The sequence below is a fragment of the Anastrepha obliqua genome, chromosome 1, assembly GCF_027943255.1.
Source record: "Anastrepha obliqua isolate idAnaObli1 chromosome 1, idAnaObli1_1.0, whole genome shotgun sequence".
In the NCBI taxonomy this organism is placed as follows: domain Eukaryota; kingdom Metazoa; phylum Arthropoda; class Insecta; order Diptera; family Tephritidae; genus Anastrepha; species Anastrepha obliqua.
The window spans coordinates 81,768,941-81,783,557 of NC_072892.1; positions in this window are offsets into that span (position 1 = coordinate 81,768,941).

Below are 14,617 nucleotides of genomic sequence, written 5' to 3' on the forward strand. Positions count from 1 at the left end.
AAGTGCGCCTCTAAGAACACCATCAAACGTTTGCACGAAAGGTTTTCGACTGGTGATGCTCTTTCTAATCCAAAGAGGCCAAATTGCTCTTGTACGGGCCAGTGTTGAGACGTCGCCAAGGACATGCCAAAATCGCCGTTCTCAGCAGTTGGGCATTGCTCGGACCACTTTACAATGAATTATCCGCATTGATTTGCATTTATTCCCGTACTCGTATAAGATTCCATTGAAGCAAAGATTGTTGCCTGCGGACAAGCCTTGTCGATTGGAATGTGCCCAAAGAGTCATCGAAATGGCTGAAGATGACGAGCAATTTTGGAACAAAATCATCATGTCCGATGAGGCTCATTTCGTATTGCCCGATTTAACGCCACCTGACTTCTTCATGTGGGGATATTTGAAATCAAAGGTTTATATTAATAAGCCAAAGACCATACAAGAGCTCAAGAACAACATCCGTGAGGAAATAGCCGCTATTCCAGCCGAAATGTTAGCTAAAACTATGGAAAATGCTGCAAAACAGGCACAATACGCCGTACAGACTCAAGGCGCCCATTTGAGAGACATCATATTCAAAAAGTGATGTCAACAAATCTACCTGAACCAAATAAAATGATTATTATCGTCAACATCAAAAAAATTGTGTTTTTCTCCGTCGAATATGGGCAACCCAGTATGTACCCATATATATATATATATATAAAATAAAATATAATATATCTTATAGATGTATATATATATATATATATTATATAATACAATTATATATACATATTACAATTAATGTAGTTTTGTAAAAACATTCTAAATTTCATTTCAAGTGGAAGATATTTGTTTATGCTTCTTTCTTCCCTTTTATCCGATACCCGTATTTTAGTATTCAAATAAATAAAAATTCAAGATTATAAGTTGCTATTTTACAATAAAAATCATGTAGGAACACCGATGTAAAATATATTTTATAATGTTCCCTAAAAGACTTTTCATTTGATGTCTATATCTTTCTATTCAATATTTGTGATAAGTTGTTATTTTTTGGTGATGTGATAAGTTAAGATAAAAAATATTTTTTATTTATATTTATTATTAATATGTAAAAGTCTTCTGCAGCGTCTGTTCCCTAGGGTGCAGCCGCACAGTGTGTGACTTGTATCAAGCGGCTGACTTGGAAATGCTGTTTCTCCATATAAATCTAAGATGGCAGCCGCATCGAGTGGATTTGTGATAAGCTTAGTTTATATCATTTTAAAATATCCACAACCATCTTATAATTCTTACCTTTGTACAATTTCGAGGAAATATGAGAAATAACACAAAGTCCTATTTCGGGGAATAACACAAAATGTTCTTTTCCGAGGGTCGCATGGTCTCACATAACTGTATTAGAAACTGTACTTTTGCGACAGAGTTCAATTAAAACAATAAGATGCTCTTTGCTATAAATCAGCGACTACAATCAATTGAGACAATAAAATCGTTTTGTTAGATTGGTTAGTACAGTTTCCAGTTCTAAGCTTCATAGAGCATATATCAGCTATTTTAAATCGTAAGATAAGGGAACACAAACAGCCTTTAATTCACGAGTGGAGCCGAATGTGTAAAGCTTTCATGCAGCATGTCTCAAAGGATTGCTGTAGTTGCATAATCAAAAGGTGGGCCTACTAAAAATCAATGTTCGTTTCACTAATTCCTTTCATTTATACTGGTTTATTGATCAAAGATCATTATTTCACTTTTTAAAATGAAAAATTCAGTGATTAATTGTGTGCCTAATACTTTTGGCCAAGGCTGTATGTAGAGATTTTGTGTGAAGAATTCAAGATATCATCTTGCAATTGTATCGTTGCAATTGTATATTGAATTCTAAATTTCTTCTTAGACAGTTGCAGCTCCCCCATGCCTGCTGCGGTATACTTTGGCCTAGGATACTTTTAGAAGCTTTTTCGTTACAGAAATCAATTTGAAAGTTTGCCATTGCTTGTCGAAGGGCAATTACGATTTTTTTAGATTTAAGTTAGTCATTCATTTACATAGGTATATTTAGTTAATATTGTGCTGCGTAACTGACTATTTATAATTTAATTATCCAATTGGTTGCTGCGAGACTACCATTCGGATTCAGGTTCGAATCTCCGTGCATGAAACACCAAATGATAAGAAAAGTTTTTTCTAACCTCGGATGTCTGCCATGAAAAAGCTCCTCATAAAAAATATCTGCCATTCGGAGTCGACTTGAAACTGTAGGTCCCTCCATTTGTAGAACAACACTAAGACACACACCACAAATAGGAGAAGGTGGTCGTTCAAATACTCCAAAAAAGGGTGTAAACGCCAACTATATATATGCATATATAATACCTCTTCACCCGTATACTATAAAACAACTGAAAAAGTACAAAGAATAAAAATAAATATGTTATATGCATATGTATACTACGATATATATCTACATACGTCTAAAATTAGATAGTGTAGACATTTTGAAAATCATCAAACTACCATTCCACTCTTCTAATTTGCCGCTAACGCTTAATTTGTCACCAACATGGATCGATAGAAAAGGTATTCTATTTGAACTCTATCTTTATACATACACACAAGTATGTATATGCTCGACATCATAAAGGTGTTAACCTACATTAAGTATAGCAAATACCCAAAAAATCCTCATTGAGCCCTTATAAGCAGTAAGCTTAATTGAGTATAACAAAATTTTTGAAAATTCTTTGATCTTCACCATAAACTCCTCTAAATGTTTATCCGCAGTCAACTAATATGACGATTTGCACCTCAAAGGGAAAGCCGCAAAATGAACAACCTAAGCTACGTCTGCATATGAACATTAGGGAGAGCACTTTTGGACGCTCTTCTTTGGTCGACAACTTAATGAACTACTTTCTTTGTTGGTTGTTTGACCGAGCTCCCTTTGACATTAGTAGTATACGTCTTCATGCTGTTCCATAACAAAGTTTTATGCCACCCCCAAACGGCAGAAGAAAATCTTTTCTCGAAAGTTTGCCATTGCCTGCCTAGGGGCGCCCGATATCCGAAAAATCGATTCTATAGTTTGGTGTTTCCTGTCAACAACAGGTTTCGAACGAGAACAGTACCGAATGGCAGTCATGCACCAACGCACTCGACTACGACGTCCGCCCACGAACACAATTGAGCTTTCGATTTAGCGATCTCTCGCAGATCTACTTAGAGTTAAGTTTGATATATTAGTTTCGAAAATCATATCCATAACAATCTTTGCGTAGGCAGTTCAGCACTTAAGGGGGCAAAATATAATAAAAAAGTATCAAAGAGCAAGAATAAAATCAGGTATAAGAAAAAATAAATAAAAAATTATACTTGCATACTAAGAAATGTGATAGAGAACAAAATATTAAATAGTGTATCTTAAGTGGAACAGCATCACCTAATTTCGAAATTATCATTGTTATGCGAGTAAATATTACTTTACGACCTCTTAAATATTCAATATTTAGTAAGTATTGCTCATGTTCTTCATTCAATATTTGTAAGTATATTTGCAAAATGTTAATGTATTTATGTCAGATTCAAGCTTATTGAATATTTTCCAGTTGAAAATTAAAAATAAATCTAGAGCAAATTGTTCACCTAGAATGAAGATAAACCCTTGCATATTTGCATACGCGCATATAGTATCTACATATATATAATAAGTATATGTATGCATGTCCTTGTTTATATATTGGCCACATAAGTATACACGGATGAATACTAAGTTTGGGTACTCTTCGTGAATGAAAGTTAAAAGGTCTGTTTACATTCATATTCCCAAGTTCTGACACACATATACATATGTACATACATATGTACACGCAGTTTGTAGATTTATTTAAATACGCTTACACATCAATGGTGTCGAAAAAACTCCGATACCAATAACAACTTCTTCTTCACTGCTATAAAACTTTTTTTTGGTTCTTCCCCCACCTCAGCGTTTTCCTGGACACCTTCCATTTCAATCGAATGTTTACCTCATCTACGGCACCGAATTGTATTGAAAATGTCTTCTGCAATTCACGAATACTCACAATGTTGTTGGTGTTGTTCGCTTTGTGTGCATTATTGACTCGTTTGCGGTAGCCAATATAAATCATGAGCAAACATTTTGATATTGTAATCCCCATTTTAATCCACTCGCACAAAAACCGAAAATCAAAGTTTCTTTGACATAGTGCGGCTCGCTTTCATGTCTCTTTTTGGCTCGTAGTGAATTTGATGGATTATGTGTGTCCAAATATTAACCGAAATTCGTTTGCTTCGTTGGTCGGCTGGCTGGTTGGCTGGTTGAATCGTTTGCACAGTCGCTATGACAAAAAGGTCTCTTACCGTCGCCTTCGGCTACACACATGAACACCTCTGCTCTGTGTTCGGTATGTGACGCTCACCGTTTCACATTCGGCCACCCGGTGGACTAGTGTTCGCCTCTGACGTGTTTTCTACAGTCATCGCAATTATTAACAATTTTGCTTTATTTTATAAGTTTTATTTTTCGACTAGTGATAAGAAATTGATTGCTGCACAGTGGCTAGGTGTGTTAGATGGCAAAATATTGAAAGTGTGGTGCAATGTAGTGTTGGATCATTGAAACGGTATAACGGTGTATGTAGCTGTGATTGTTAAACTGTTTCGTTTTTTCTTGTCTCATTTTTGATTTATTAAATAATTAGTCGGAAACTGTGATTGCAACTGTGTGCGGAGTCGGGAGTGTGGGTTTTCAGGGGTCTATGTGATTACATTCTCGTATAATATGTATGTATGTACATATATGTGCCCATATGAGTTTATATCAGACACATATACGCCCATAGGCACGTAGTGTTGTGAAAAGTATAGATCTAACCGGGAGATAGTGTCGGCATTTGAAATAAAACACGCTTCTTCTGATCTCAACATCAAAGGGTTTCGACAAAAAAATTGAGTAAGTTAATTATTTACTAACGAATCATATTTAATGTTATTGCTAGAATAAAGAAATGATTGTGCCGCAAAATGTTTATTAATAAAAAACGTATAGTTGAAGTTTTCAACTTTGGTGCATAGTACATTCGAAGAATTAGTACAAGCTGCTATATCCTCAAAGCATAATAAGTCGCCAGGTCCCGATGAAATTCGTGCAGATATTTTAAAACTCATTGATGAAAACAATTTGCAACTACTTCACCAGGCCTTCAATTATGTTAATGATTCTGGTTGGTACCCACAAAATTGGTTAAAATCCACCTTTGCCAAAGAAACTCAGCGCAGAAAAGTGTGATGAAGTCTCATGAACCACTCCTTTAAAATTTTCTCAAAAATATTTCGTAACAGAGTTTACATAAAGCCTCCGATAGCAGTCAGCAATTCTGACTAAGAACCAACATCAAAAACACTATGTATTACTTTTGGGAAAAAGAAACCCATTATTTTCTTGGTAGATGGGTGTAGGTATCTATATTTCGTAAAGTACAATATATCAAGCAATTGGAAGTTTATGCTCGTGGTCAAATTCTTTCCCTGTTTTGTGTTTATTCCATTGCGTTGTGAGTTACAGGGTGTTAGCAATGGGAGTCAACAAAGAGAAAATTCGGTATCTTTACAGTTATTCTTTGATAAAGGCGAAATTGCAAGCCAGGTCGCTTAAAATGTAAATGGTGTTTATGGTGCCGATATTGGAACAGCTAAATACGTGCAAATTTCGTCGATTCCGATTTTTGATGTTAAAGAAAATGTAGATAAAATCACAAAAATTATCAAAGTTTACCGGCATGTAAGTAGTCGTAGCATCGCCTCGAAGTTAAAGATTTTAAATATGAGAAAACCTTCAATTACCATGATTTTAACTCTCTCTCTTAGCTTCACAGTCTGTGGTGGACCTTAGCTTCATCAACAATCCTCCTCCAATTCAGTCTCTCCCTTGTCTCATTTCTCCAATTACGAACGTTCATAGCTTTTAAATCTGCTTCCACGTCATCAAACCATCTCTTTCTTGGTCGGCCTCTATTTCTTCCTCCAATTGGACGAAAAGTAAACACCTTTTTTTGGATTCTTTGGATGGCCATTCTTATGATGTGGCCAATCCATCTAACGTCAAACGCAAAATTCGTTTTATAAAGTGGTAGGTGTGGTTTGTACTTCTATGCGGTATGAAACGTTGGACACTGAAAGTTGCTGACCTGGATAGACTTGAAACTTTTGAAATGTGGACATTTAGAAGAATTTTAAAAAATCCCTGGACGGAGCGGGTCTCTAAAATAGAAGGCTTACGTCGTTGGATGGCGTCTGCCTTCAGTATTAAAATCAGTCGGCATGAAATGGTAAGGTCAAACTTACACCTGGCTCCCGGAGTAGCATCTAGCATCTAGCAGTCAAACTATTTTCTTCTTTTGCTTCTTAATTGGCGCGATAACCACTTACGCGATTTCGACCGAGTTTAAAAAAGCTTGGACACACCAAGTGAAGCCAAGTCCTTCTCTGCTACCACCAGCTGGTACCACATCGAATACTTTCAAAGCCGGAGCGTTTGTATCCATTCGGACGACATGACCCAGCCAACGTAGCCGCGGATCTTTATTCGCTGCGCTATGTCTATGTCGTCGTAAAGCTCATACAGCTCATCGTTCCATCGCCTGCAATATTCACCGTTGCCAACGTGCTGAGAGCCTTGTAGAGTGTTAGTTTTGTTCGTCGAGAGAGGACTTTATTGCTCAATTGCTTACTTAGGGAAAATATCGATTGGATTTCAAGGCTGACATTATTATCTGTGCTAATGCTACTTCCTAGATAAACGAAGTCTCTTATTAGTTCAAAATCATAACTATCAACAGTAAAGTTTATGCGAGTGCGTCGACTCTTTGTTTGATAACAGGAGGTACTTCGCCATTCGATTTGCTTCTATGCCTATGATGTCAATATCATCAGTATGCATCAGGAATTATACAGTTTTATAATAAATTGTGCCTGAGGTATTAAGTTCTGCGGTTCACACAATCTTTCCAAGCATTGCATTAAAGAAGTCACGCGACAAGGATCCTCTCTGAAACCTCGTTCGGTATCAAACGGCTTGGAGAGTCCTTCCAAGTTCTAACAGCAGCTCCTGTAAGTGATCAACGCCATTTCTAATAACCTTATTATTTTTGCAGAAATATCAAACTAAGCATATTGGCATATAAGTAAATTTTTCTCATGTTGTTGAAAGCGGCTTTAAATTCGATTTGATTTTCCATTAGCCTTACAAGATTTTGCGTATAGTTATTATTTGGTCAGTCCCACTATTAAGGTCCAATCAGTGCCACTCAGTAAGGCTAGATTCCATTCGAAAACCTGATGGTGCATACACCATTTCTAAATCGGAAACGTTTAATGCTCTTCACGAAACTCATTTTCCGGGTAGTAGAACTCTCTCTGAAGTAGAGAGGGGCATGAACAATAACGGTAGCGACGGTGGAAACTCTAGGTGCAGCTGGTATATTGCTAGTCGGATAGTGACAAAAGAATCGGTAAGGTTTTCCTTGTCTTCCTTTGAGAACTTTAAGTCCCCTGGACCTGACGGAATATATCCAGCAATGGTTAAAAAATGAGGAAACAGGATGATTGAGGCCCTGAAAAGGATCTTCACAGCCTGTCGTGGACTTGGTTATATACCCTCCCAATGACGACGCGTAAGAGTAGTAATTATTCCGAAACCAGGAAAAGGCGACTATTCCCTAACAAAAAGCTGTAGACCAATCAGTTTGACATCGTTCGTGTTGAAAAGTCTAGAACTAGTGGTGGAGAAACATATTCGAGTGGGGGTATTGCCGATAAGTCCACTTAGTAGAAATCAACACGCTTATCAGAGTGGAAAATCATGTGAATCAGCCTTACACGACCTTGTTAGCAAGATTGAAGCCGGGCTGGAAGCTGACGAATACACAATGGGCGTGCTCGTGGACATTGAGGGGGCTTTTGATAATGCCACTTTCGGCTCAATATGTTCTTCTGCTGAACGACATGGAGCTTATCAAACGATTGTAAAATGGATATATTCCATGCTCTCTGAGAGGCTGTTAACCGCTGGTGAGAACAGTGACGAACTAATCAGCGTCAGGGCCAAGCAGGAATGTTCCCAAGGGGGTGTTCTTTCTCCGCTGCTGTGGTGCTGGGTCGTAGACTCTCTACTAGCGGAGATGAAGGAATTCATGTCCAAGCATATACGGACGATGTCTGTGCGCTAACATCGGATAAATACCTAAGGAGGCTTTGCACGAAAGTGCGGAGGGTTCTGGACAAAATCGATGACTGGGGCATGAGACAAGATCTTTCCCTTAATCCGAACAAAACAACCATAGTCTTGGATGGACTCAGTCTTCCAACACTGAGAGGTGTGACACTTGGTCTTTCCGATGAAGTTAAATATCTTGGATAGGAAGCTGATTTGGGAGAGACTAAAGATGAATCGTTCATTAAGAATATTTCAGCAATGCCGCAGAGCCTTTGGTAAAACCTGCTGTGGTCCTATGGATATACACAGTACTTATTACACCAATCATCAATTACGCCTCTGTGGTTTGGTAGCGACGGAGCATGGTTAAGTCCACAATCCGGGAACTATACAGGCTGTAAAGAAGTGTATGTTTATGCATTACGGGTGCCATGAGTACCACCTCTGGTGATGCCCTAAATGCTATGCTTGGTTTGCTCCCCTTGGATTTTAAGATACAACAGGAAGTAATGAAAGCAATGTGTAGACTTCATAAATATGGTTTCTGGCACGAAGACGGAACTTCGGAGGGCAATCCAGAATGCATTCAGGGAGGTTTGACGGATATTTTCTGAATGAATGAGTCCAAGAATGAAATTACTTAACCGATAGTAATAAGTATCATTATGCTATGGGGGAAATGGCAACTGTTTGCCAGACGGAAGTTTTTGCTATCCTGAAAGTAGCCGAATGGATAATCGAGAGGTGATGGAGCGAGAAACAGATTGGAGTTTTCAGTGACAGTCAGGTTTCACTGAAGGCACTAAAGAACGCGAAGCAAACCTCAAAGGCTGTTGAAGAATGTAAAAAGAAGCTTAATTCTGTCGCAAGACAAAATGGGCTTGTACTTATATGGGTTCCACGACACTGGATACTGGACAAAAATTGGCCAACCGTGGATCAACGGTTCTCCCACAAGAGCCACAGCCAATAATCGGAATAAGTTCCGCAGGAATCATGAATTGGATTAGCGATTATGTATGCAATCTACATAAAGAGCGACGGTCAGTACGTTGCATAACTGCAAAGTGTTTTTTGACAAGTCCGAACAGAAAACTGTTAAACTATCTACTAAAACTTGGGAGAAAAGACGTTCGGTTGATGGTCGGTATTATTACAGGATACAACCAATGGGGTCACCATATGACCACCATTGGAATCATTGAGGACCCAATGTGCCTGTCGTGCTTGGAGGAGGCGGATAGCACTGAGCACTTTCTCTGTGAGTGTCCTGCCTTTGCCAGAGCACGGCTACGAGTTTTGGGTACCGATGTCGTGAGAATGATTAATATTTGTCCTCTAAAACTGGAGGATATTTACAGATTTGCCAAAGAATCTGGAATATTCTCACAGGACTAACTATCCCTATCTCTATTCTTTCCTATCTCTTTCTCTGATACTTTTCTCCTTCCTTCCTTGACTATCTACCCCCTTTCCAGAGCTTTAAATACAATGGGCTTTTTAGCCTGAGTGTTTTAGGAGCCACCTAATCTCCTGGTGCTTCTTGGCTCGACCTTTTCGATAGTTTAACAAAACGGACGCCAAAGAGAATGCAGAAGGTGGTGATATCCCCGAAGCGCTACCCTGCTTTCAATGTACAGAATCAGAATCAGCTATTAAGCTGAAATAATAAGTTTTCCATTTTTATTGTTATTCAGCAGCGAATTTACGCCATTCCCCATCTTGTTTAATACTTATTACAAAGCAGCCAAAGATACTCTCATGGATGGCGCAATCTTGTAATCTGGCGTTTTTGGACAAGTGTATAAATACTAAATTATTAAATAGCACGGGCGATGCTAGTAATTTCTACTTTCGAAGCAAAATAGTAAAAGGAAGTTTCGGTACTCAATGCTCACAATATACCAAAATCATTGCAGCTCTAGCTTTTATTCAAATATCAGAAAAGGCCAATTGCATTCTAAGGAAGGAGGATACTGCATTCTACAATATAATATTTATGCGAAGTACTTCACGGCGTATGAGCAACTTTTCTTCAGTGGGATACATCATATCGTAGCTTATCAATGCTACCGTTGTAAAAGCTGCTAACTCATTTCAGTTAAATTTTATAGTAGAGTGAAAAACCATTCCTGAGTTATAACTGTGAGCTACCTCCAAAAGTTCAAAACATTTTCTTTGCAAACTCAATTTCTTAAGCTATAAATTAGAAGAGGAGGAGTATTTTGAACAAAAGAACCCTTTGAGAGCTATTTTACTATACTCCAAAGAATTGATTTAATCATTCGCAGTAAAATAATCAGTAAAAAGTGATACAATTTTCTAAAAAAAAATAAGGATGTGTCCAATCTGCTAAAATATTAGTTTGGAGAAAACGAAATTCATTATTTGTGCGTAAAATTTTTGCGCAAATGGTTCAAAGCTGTTGATTAATGGTTGAACTTCAGCTTCTAGGTAATGTTATAATTTTATCGACGTTTTAACATTATTGACATTTTCTCTAACATCAAAAATTCCTGAACGGAATCGACGAAATTAAAATTGCATCTAATTAGGTGTTACAATATCGGCACCATAAACACCATTCACAATTGCAAGCCAGGCCGCATTTTCGCTTTTATCAAAGAAAAACAGTAAAATGTACCGAATTTTCTCTTTGTTGATTTCCACTGTTAATACCCTGTAACCCACAACTGAATGAAACATTTTTTTAGTATGAAATGTCAACTTGACAACGAGCGTAACAAAATTAACTAAAATTATCAAAAGTTTGGCTCCAAAAACGGAAATTAAAAGGAGGCGAAGAAAATTGTATCAATCCAATTTTCACCTTGAAGCAGATTTTCCACCTACCGATACTTGAAAAAGTATTTCATTGCTTTGATCGCAGGTCACTGTCTTTTAGGTCGGCATACACAAATATTGAACGTACCTTATTTCGACAAATAGAGAGGCTACAAGAATAAGGAGGAGGAAGAGTATGTCAAGCATCTTCTCTGTCACTGTTCTGCGTGATATGCCACTAGGTTTAGTTACATTGACTCATCGTTCTTAAATTAACCTACTAATGACTTTAGGGATATAAGTGCCATCCAGATCAGTGAGTTTGCTTTTCAAAAGAAATAACTGAATCTTAAATTAATATTCTTGTAATGCATATTTTTTATATACCAACAAACTTACATATGTCGCTAATGGAGTTATATATATATATATATAATTAGCGCGTACACCCTTTTTGGGTTTTTGGCCGAGCTCCTCCTCCTATTTGTGGTGAGCGTCTTGATGTTGTTCCACAAATGGAGGGACCTACAGTTTTAAGCCGATTCCGAACAGCAAATATTTTTATGAGTTATACGACCCTTAATTAAGGATTAAAGATATCCAGATTTTTACTAAGATTGTGAACGCTGTAGAATATTTGGGGTCTTGTAAAACTTATCTGAATTAGTTTTTTTGTTTTTAGTTTTCTTACATTTTATTACAATATTATTTTACAATAAAAGGATAAAAACCAGTCAGTTGATGTTTTTCTTCCACGAATATGGAAAATGTAAACAAAGGAATAAAGGGTCTTACAAGCAAGCTTTCGTTAACTTTCATCATATGCAATAGATTTAGTGCTTACTCATCCGGTTTTGATCGCATCATACGTAACCTCAACTACGAAAGTCCCTCTTTACCAACTCATCAACTGCGCTCTTGTATTTTTAAAGCCATTGTAATACTATGTTTCTTGGGTATCCGATTAAATGATTTCATTCCTACCATTGAGGAAGATTCCTATAAAAAACCAATGCACAAATATTCGCTTTATGAATGTTGATCGAAGTGAAGTGCAGTAATTATTCAGTTATTAGGAACTGATTAAGTACCATTTCCATTAGAAATTTAAACTTTTTAAATTTTCTTCATCTAACTTATTTTAATACCTCTTTATGTACGTAGGTAGTCATACTGTTTTGCTATTATTTAGTAAATATACACATGTAAAGGGTGGACCGTCAGTTGATTTCTTCTTAAAAATATTCTTAAAGCATCGGTAATAGTTTTCAAAGAGTTATTCAAATTTTCCAATTAAAACTGAAATATTTGGTTATGCAAAATCTCGTCTGTAGTAGCCCATCCTGGCAATGAATTTTTACAAAACATTTCCAATGGTGTCTGCCTCTATTGCCTCTCAATAGCTGAATCTGGACAGCTGATTCTGGACTGTCGGCATAACATCAATCTTTAAGGGAACCCTTTTAAAAAAATCTAAAAACGCCTCTCCGTGAAAGCCAACTGGCATCACCATAGGCAAATAAGAAGTAAGTGCGCTAAATAACACTTGTTTGATGAATTATGTAGTAACGCTTTTTCTATTCTGCCTTACAGGATTTATACTATAGGATAGAATGTACGCCACTTTGTAATTCTCCCACTAAACCAGAAATTTAACCTAACCAAACAGGGACGACCCATTACATCGATTGATTCATTAAGACAATCGAGCAGGGTGTTATATTAAAACGTGTTTACTTTGTTAGGAATGGGTCTTTTCTGATTGTGTGTTACAGTTATGGGCAGAAAAATGGCACACTTCCCCATTATAACATATAATAATATCTATTTATACTTGATGGCCTAGTAAAAAATTCATTTTTGCAGATATGTATTATTTCATTTCAGTACTGTCAAAACTAACGTTAAATAAATAGCAATTACATATCTACGAGTATAAGGAGTATGAAAAATCGGCATTTATCACATTTTGAACTGGACATTCAGTAGCGCACTTTTATCGATCTGCAATAGAAACAGAAATTAGGGAAATATTTAAAATTGGTAAAATTTCTTTATTAATTGCTTATCTAATTAGGCCGCCGTAGCCGAATGGGTTGGTGAGTGACAACCATTCGGAATTCACAGAGAGAACGTAGGTTCGAATCTCGGTGAAAGACCAAAATTAAGAAAAATATTTTTCTAATAGCGGTCGCCCCTTGACAGGCAATGGCAAACCTCCGAGTGCATTTCTGCCATGAAAAGCTCCTCATAAAAAAATATCTGCCGTTCGGAGTCGGCTTGAAACTGTAGGTCCCTCCATTTGTGGAACAACATCATGACGCACACCACAAATAGGAGGAGGAGCTCGGCCAAATATCCACAAATGGTGTACGCGCTAATTATATAATATATACTACTGTGGGCAAAAAGTAAGGTGAATTTATTTGTCAAACTTCGCGGGATTAAAATTTTGCTCTAGTTATTTTTTTCATGAGTTGGCAGCACTGTTAGTAACATCTTGGCCAACTTTCATGTGAATGTCATTATCAGTAATATATTTACACTTGTGTTTACCAAACGACCAAGAGTGCATTTTGGAGCGCTCCGGACGACCATCGATGTCAACAGATGACCAACACGTCAATAAAGTGAAGTAGTTAGTGCTCAAAAATCGTTGGGTGACTGTTAAAGACCTTACTGATATGATCGGTACTCGTATATCAGAAGGATCTGTGAAAACCATTTTGAAAGACCATTTGGGCCTACGAAAAGTCAAATCTCGTTTGGTACCGAAAACTCTCAATTTCTTGGAAAAAAGTCGTCGCGTTGATGTGTGTGAAACAATGCTTTCAGACTATCAGGACAAACTCAAATGCATCATTACGGGAGATGAGACTTAGGTTTATGCTTACGACCCTGAAACAACCGACCAATCAAGCGAATATCGCGAGGTCAGACCGAAAAGAGCACGTAAAAGTCGTTCAAAAATAAAGGTCATGATGGCAGTTTTTTTTCGATTTTCGTGGTGTGGTGCACTAGGAATTCCTTCCCCCTGGCCAAACTGTTAATAAGGAATATTATTTGAGCGTTATACGTCGTTTACGTGAAGCAATTCGTCTAAAAAGACCAGAATTATGGGCCAACAACTCTTGGTTTTTGCATCACGATAATGCACCGTCTCACACTGCACTCGTTCTTCGTGACCATTTCGCTAAAAATTCCACGCATATCGTTCCGCAACCACCGTATTCGCCTGATTTGGCTCCGTGTGACTTCTGGCTATTCCCAAAAGTCAAGAGACCACTCTAGGGAACGCGTTTCGAGTCGAATGAGGAGATAAAAGCTGAATCGAAGAAGGTGCTGATGGCTATACCGGAAATGGACTATTTGGCATGTTTCGGGGATTGGAAAAATAGTTGGCATAAGTGTGTTTCATCGAGAGGGGACTATTTTGATTTACAAGAATAAATAAAGATTTTTCATTTTACAACCAAATTCACCTTTTTGCCCACAGTAGTATATATATATAATTATAATTTTGTTAAGTATCCATTATTTCTTAAAACTACTTCACACATACATATGGTGCTATCTCTCTTGGTATCTCTCCAAAATTTTTTTGCTCAATCTTAACTT